Source organism: Camarhynchus parvulus, chromosome 2, assembly GCF_901933205.1.
Source record: "Camarhynchus parvulus chromosome 2, STF_HiC, whole genome shotgun sequence".
In the NCBI taxonomy this organism is placed as follows: domain Eukaryota; kingdom Metazoa; phylum Chordata; class Aves; order Passeriformes; family Thraupidae; genus Camarhynchus; species Camarhynchus parvulus.
Window position 1 is genome coordinate 25,434,236 of NC_044572.1, and position 7,771 is coordinate 25,442,006.

General features: G+C 37.4%; 1 long non-coding RNA gene across 1 annotated transcript; it reads right to left on the reverse strand.

Moving 5' to 3' along the window:
• Positions 1 to 802: 802 nt before the first annotated feature.
• Positions 803 to 7,526, reverse strand: LOC115917233. Its single transcript, XR_004061688.1, has 2 exons — positions 6,858 to 7,526; positions 803 to 4,230 (listed from the first exon to the last, which is right to left on the reverse strand). It is a non-coding gene; the product is annotated as an uncharacterized LOC115917233 (long non-coding RNA).
• Positions 7,527 to 7,771: the final 245 nt, after the last annotated feature.

The following is a 7,771-nucleotide window of genomic DNA, read 5'->3' on the forward strand; positions in this document are numbered from 1 at the left end:
AAACCTTCCAGCCATTTTTGTTCCCTCATACCTTTATCTTCAGCAGGTTCCTCTACCTGCGAGTCTTCATTTTTCTAAGAAATTTTTGTTAAGCTTATTCAAGGAAAATTACTTCTAGACTATTTCATCAGCCTTTCCATAGGACAAGCTCTGCCTTTGTTTTCACCATGCTTTCGGTGAGCTTGTATTTATGCTCAGCCAGGTGCAACCCTAGAGAGTTCTCTCGCTTCACCCCTCAATACTGGTAGGAAACAAATTGCTAAAATCCTGGACAGGAGTTATACATATCTTACATCTCACAAGCCGAGCAGCTGTACCTGAGGTATTAAGGAATTAAACTGGAGGTCCCTTCCCATCTGATTACCTGCATGCAGAGGGTAGGGACTATCATGGGCAGGTGAACAGTGGCCCTGCCTCCTTGAAAACCACACAGCCCGTAAGAGAATCAATCAAAATCTTACCCTGCAACAAACCCATCCACCTTTCCTTTATTTCCTCCCCTCATGTGGCAAAACTGGTATTTCAAAGTCTCCACTCTTCCTGTGCTTGTGTCAAAAAGAGAGAGGTCAGGAGCCCTGCTGGAGCTGGCAGAGCTCAACCCCATTCACCCCCTTCCTGCCCAGGCTCACTGTTGTTTTGATGCTCCAGCTAAAGAAAATCTCTGCAGATTTTTTTTGTCCTCAGAATGAAGCTTCCCACTGCTAGCCTTGGGAGACACAGAACATCCCGGCTGGGCAAGAGCTCTTTATGGATATTTCTAGTGCTCTGAGGGAGAAGGGAAAAAAAAACAAACTACAGCAAGTTTATGGTAATTGCTTTAATGAGGCAAAGCCCTTTAGAATGCAAACATGCTCAACAATACACAAAGAAACAATCAAAAAAAAGTGGTTTATACAGGCTGTTTTATAAGAAGGTAATAAAAGCAATTGTATGGCATACTCAGTTGCATAAACAGGCTCACCATGGAAGGTGTTTGTGTGAGAGCATGACTATGAATACTTAATTGCTTTCTTATTCTTATTTTCAGTACAAAATACTGCAATCAAAATTTAATCTGTGACTTGATTTTAAAATAAAAATGTTATATTCCAGTTTCCATTGTTGTAAATATAATGAAGCATGGTCTTTCTGTTAAACAGTATTTAATTTCTTACTCTTTGTAAGAGGTATAACTGTGATTAATGTCTATGTCCCTGGTAATATCAAAATGTTTTTCAAATGCAGGATCATTATTCCTCTTCATATGAAAGGCAGAAGACCAAAATGTTTAAAAGGTCTTCATTCATGACCCAGCTGGAAGTCATGCAAACCTTTGGTGAGATCCTTGTATGGCTGCTAATCCTGTTTGAACCAAGCCCCAAAAGCAGTGCAAATTTCAGATCTATTTTCATTCACACATGTCTTCTGACAAACACAGTCAGTACAAAAGAAAAGTGTAAGGAAATATGAATTTGGGGACCTCAATAAATTGCAAAATACAAAACTGAAAAATTGCCACCCAATTTCCCTTAACTCTCAGGAGAGTAAATTACTCAGACAAAAGGCTTGTATGAATTGGAATACAATCTGGTGTATCTGGAATGTTGTATTCTGCATCTGGAGATTTCTTTTTAATATGTAGTATGACATTTGTGCCTTAGTGACATCTAGACCAGAGTAATTTTCAAATACTTAGGTATAAGAAGTCATTTTTATTTCCTCTTAACTTTCTGCTTTAGTGAGAAATACAGAACTGTCAAAGACCTGTTGAGCATATAAACTGAGTGATAGGTCTAAAAGATTTAGGGAATAAGACTGTCTTATACAAGAAAATGAATATCTGGATGAAAAAAATATATTCATTAATGGTTTGTACTGTAGAGGCTGAACACATTGCTGAGAAATAACATGACAGTAATACCAGAAAGGCCAGAGTCACTCCCAATGAAAATGGATGTCTCTAGGAAAGAAGTGACACTTTCTGGTTTCAAACTAACAGCAAAAAATGAGTTTAAATTTGATATATTATTTTATTTTTTTAAAAAAGAATTTCCTCCTATAATACACAGAAAGAAGTAGCACTTTTTCAGTTCACTAGGCATATAAGAATTCCTATCCTTGAAATCAAAGGACTCCCTGTTAATGCTACAGGCCATCTGCCAAACTGGAAATGTCATTTTTATTTTTACCTTTCTCATCCTTACAGACAGCATAATGCTGTCAGGAATCAAGCAGGTACCATTAAGTGTTTCCTGCTCACAATTTCATGATCATATTTTAATATGTTGCATCACTGATGCCCAAAAACTGTTCACATGAAGAAAAAAAATAAAATTAAAAAAAAGACAAGGCAGAAGTTCTCAATATGTCCTATCCTAGGGAAAGTAATATTAACACTTTCCATCTTACTACAGTAGAACTACTGCCTAGGAGAATAAAGGAATCTTAACTAAATTGGTGAATACTTTAAACTACCTAAGAACTGCAAGAAGAATGTAGACTTTCCTATAACCAAACCCTGATGAACTTGCATGCCAAAATCAGCCTTTCCAGGCACTTATTGGCAGGGTGTCCAAGGGACCAAGAACTCCCAAACACCAACTGTTGACCTTTCAGCAATGTATCTTACCCTCTTGTTAGACATCAAAATCAAATTGTTTGCTGGTATCTATCCATCTTTGACAATTAAAGGCAACCAGCTTAATGATGGTACTCATTAGACCAAAGACCAAACGTTTGCTGAGAGAGTAAAGGGTATCTAGGTTTGGATTACATATTACACAGAAAGATCTAGCACACTAATCTGAAATTTTTGGAAGGAATAGAGATCATGCTTTCCTTTTAGTAGTTAATTCTTCAGGGATCAGAAAGCAAGTCTACAACCAAAAATCTAAACAAACCAAGAGAATCTGTAATACTCTAGAGAAGTGGAATTTAAAAGACAAGTCATTCAGTCTGATGAGGTAGATGGGTGTCTGGAATCATGCTAAATGTTGTCAGCCTTCAAGGTCAAGGAGTCAAGCAAGGGCAGACAGAAAGTTAGTCACGAGGTAATATCTGCTTACAAGGACCTGTGAAGAACAGCCAGGTATTAGCCATGAGGAACTTTCTAAAAGATGTGTGGTATTAACAAGCCCCCAAAACTAATCACAGAGGCTTGGTGAGATGCCACCATATTATTATCTCACTGATCCTAAATATATTGGCTTTAGGATCTGAAAGTAGACTTTATCAATGTATGGTTTTTGGCATAGAGGAGTTGCCAAAATTTTCCACCTCAATCTCTTGACAGAGATGTCTTGTTACAGAAATCAGGCTACAGAGAAGGTAGTCATAGATAAACCATATACTGCTCTTTTGACACTCTCCTGCTTTGGTTTCCCCCTTTCTAATAGGAAGCTCTCTGCTCTGGGAGCTCAGGTGGGTTCATCCTCCATCAGGATATCAATCTAAGCCACCTAATAATGGTCCATGATTACCTTGGAGAGGTCTCCATCCCTGCGCCGCCCTCACAACAATGCCTCCCAATGGCACCACCCCCACCACAGCAGCCTTCCCAGTGCTGTGGGGGCTGAGGAGAGAGAAATGCAAGTGCCTGCCACGTGTGAGCACCCTGAGCAGGGTACTGACTGCAGGCAGCAGCCCACTGTGGTGCTCCATGTTCAGTAAGAATCAAAATAGAGATGCCAACAGACACAGCTTGGCTTGTTTTGCATTGCTGGTTGATATGTAAGATAGTAGTGAGATATCACTCTCTGGATGTGAGCCTGCAGTCAAACCAGGTTGCCTGGTTTGGCTCTATGTGATGTAACACATTCATGACCATATCTCAGTCACATGTAAGCTCTCTCAACCTCACTAACAGAGTCTGCACACTGATCAAGCCCATAACAAGGGTTTCATAAAGCATTGTAATTCAAGTCTTTGGGAGGTGTAAATGGGTGCAGTAGCTATGGTCAAACCCCATTTCCAACAGCTCTTCCTCTTTACCTCTGTTTTTATCACACTTGCATTGGTAAAGTTGCTCACTGAAGTAAAAAAAAAAAAGCTAGTTTCCTTAGAAGAAATATTGCCCAAGAGCAGTTTACATCATATGTTATCTGGAAGGTGTTCTGTGAAACATCGTAATAATTGCTTTTCCTGGACTGAGACACTTATTAGTAGCAGCTAAAGTTAACAGATTGGAAGATTGCCTGAAGATGATGGATGGGTTTTCTCAGATAGTAGATTTCTGGTCATTTTCCATGGCAGCTGTAAATTAAAAAATAATATAAAGTTAAGCAGTGTTAGGATAGAAGTCACAAATACTACACGGCTACTGACTTGATCATTAATCATCCTAAATTAATGTTAAAGTGTTACTATGATGAGCCAAACTTTGCCCTGGGCTGTATGCAGAAGTTACTCATTGATTGCAAACGGGAAACAGCACATGTAGGTGAACACTGAATTCAGCCAACTGCTTGTTTGGTTTGCTGAGGTTTTTTAATTACTGCTTGAGGGAGACGGAGATGTTTCTGTTTTAGGAATCTCCTTTCATAACAGTGATCTGGAAGAAAATTATCAAGAGCCATCCTCTGATGTGCAGTCAATACTCCAGGTTATTGCAACAATATTTCTATGTATTTTTAAAGCTGAAGACCATTAATTCCCTCTAGAATTCAGGAGTCATTTGATCTGTCTGATGTTCACTTTAAGGTTACTGCAGTCAAAAAATAATTTATTTTTAGGCAGAATGAAGGTTTTTGTCCACAACTGAAATTCCTTCTAAGCCAAGCAATAATTTTCTGTAGACTTTGTCCTAATTTATCCTGGCATTTTTGATGAAGTCAAGTGTCTTCTTCAGATGATTAACTAGAGAGGAGGTGCCAGAGGCACACATGTTGAAAAAAACTCAAACCACAAGAATCAAATCTGATACAAATGAAGAAGTCTTGCACTCAGAGACACCATAATGATTCCTTACCTCTGCAGAATGTGGAGGTCAGAAAAACTGTCATGGCCATGGCAAGGTCATGGAGATAAACAGACCTTTGCCTTGTGAGCATCTAACTCTCCTCAGCCCCTTTTGCACTGTTATACTAATTGCTTAGGCATGTTTATGTTATACATGCTTTAGTAATAATGTATATTAGCTATAGGACATTACTTAGTCTCGTATTTAATGTCTTTCAGACCTTAGGTACAAATGCTCCACAGTAGTTGCATTGAAAACAATTTAACTTGAATGCCAACCACAGAATACTGTTAGCAGCAGGTTTTCTCAGGGTGATTTACTTCTGTTTATCCACAGGGTTTGGTAATAAATACATATATTTTGGGACCCTAGGTACATTAAACATACTCAATAGTCAGAGCTTGTAGAAGCTAATTTCTCTGTCATTGCATTATAGCTAAATTGGTTGCGCACATCTCATTCAATTATGCAACTTGAAGAATACCAACAACACAGATTCCTGATTTCAATAGTGCATATGCTTGTTTTAGTGCTTACAATGGATCAGCTTTTAGCACGAGACACTAAAATCATCATGCTTTGAATTTTGGAGTCACAATTTCAAATGTAATACTGTCTTTGTGTGTGTGTCATTAATGGCTTTTTCTGCTTTCTGGATATATACTATAATATTCAGCACAAATCAAAGTGAAGACTGGAAGGCAACTCACAATGGATATTTGCAGTTAAGCTTTCACACCATCAAATTCTTTACTGATATCAGCTTAGTTAAGTAGTTATTCAACCAGTAAAAAAACATGCTCAAAAGCCAACTAAAGTATTTTCTGTTAAATCCTGATGGAGAGAAAGTTCCAGGTCAAGTCTATCAAGACTCTTCAATGGGACTCCTTTACTGGTAGTTATTCTATATGGAAGCCACTCTGCTAGTATAGTAGTACAGAAGGAACAAGGAGAAAGGAACAGTTAAATTCATATCCATATGAATTGACATACTATTCTGATTCTAGTATTTTATAATAGCAAAAAAACATATCAAATGGATTAAAAACTGTCTGATGGATCTCGAAAAAACAGGCATGCACTGGAATTTGCAGTTGAATGGATGTTCCCAATGTTCCTTTGAGTTCTGTGCAAGGCTTCATGTTCTTTAATAACATCACCAATGGCCTTGTAAACATATCCCTAAATACAATCTCTGAATGACATGAGTTTGGCAGATGATGAAAACTGGGCAGTCAACAGAAACCAGGAATGGTAAAGGAAAGAACCACAAAGTTATTCAAACAAGAATTCCTTGCAGTAGACAAAAATCAAACTAAAAAATAAGTAATTCCATGTTGATTTTATCAGGAGGAAGATGGGAAGACGTTAGTTGTTCTCAGGAGAGATTCACAGCAGGGAAATACCAAGTTAAAAAGGACTCTTCCACCTAGCAGAAGCACCAAGGGCTGGAAACTTAAGCCAGACTGAAAGTAAGGTGCCTTTTTAAGAATAAAGGTGATTATGAGTTTGAGAAAAAATTACCAGATACATTTTATGAGCTCTTAAGGCCAAGAGGAATATTTCTTTCACCAAAACTAGATTTTTTTAAATTTAACATAAGAAGAGATAGTGGAGATAGTGGAGATAGTGGAGATATAAGCAAATTTATCATATTTTATGAATATAAATACATGCAAATTTAACCAGAGCCAACAATTTCTCATCTGCCTATGATATGTCTCATTAAGAAAACTGCCTTTTAAGAACTGTCTTCCAAAGAGATGGGTTATCATTGTTTAATCTTAAGAGAGATTATTAAATAAAAGGTTTATCAAACATTTTAGTACAGTTTAGAAAGTTTAATACAGCGTAAAATACAACTTGTCATGCAACATTGCAAATTTCTGGAGAGAGCAGTCTTTGTTTTTTAGATACAAACCTGAAGTAAAATAGAGTGAAGAAATGGAATTCATCCCAGTTTCACAAATCTTAATAGATAATCAGGAAAATACTGCCACCATATATGCTTCAAAATACATGTGTGCTCTGGTGCTATTTTTAAAATAGTTAGGATCATAATATATCTTCAGATACTTTCTGCTCCTATCAAATAACAATTAATAGCTGTTAGCATCCTTCCTTCTTCCATTTTGTAACATGTTATATCTTCCAGAAACTTGCTAGGCCAGTGACATTAATGAAAACAGAGAGTAAATCCATTCAAAACAATGTGAGTAAAAGCAGAATCTGTCTGTTTGCTTTTGCATGGTTAGAACAAAAAGCTCCATTGCTGCTTTTACAGCTAAAGAGCATTTTATAATGAGCTCTGAAATTTTTGGGAAATTCGGATTACAATGTTGGTTTAACATCAGACAGTCCATTGTTTAGATGTAGGATCACTGTGATGTCCGGTCTCTGAAAAGTTTAGTTTTCCTTTTGATATTAAAAAGACCACTGAAATAATCCACAAAGAGCTCAGGCCTCAGGAAAGAAGTCTGAAAAACAAACACTGTAAAAGATCGGTAAGACCCGATTATGTGGCTGACAATTACATGTGATAACAATTAAAATTATCTGATTCCAACCACATGGCATCTTAATACAGCAGATCTCCAAGTAAATAACATGTCACATAATAGGTTTTGATTGATGTTGTCAGCAGCCCTTTGAATGTTACAGATACCTTCCCATCAGTGCCTTAGAAACCAGTGGAGACTGGCTGACCTCAGCCTAACCTGAAATTATTTGCATGTACCTAAATACCCTAGTTCTAACTGCTTGGTAACCTAAAATTCTTCTTTTACTAAATAGATACTTGTACATGGTGTCCACCTCCTTCCTCCCAGCTGTAAA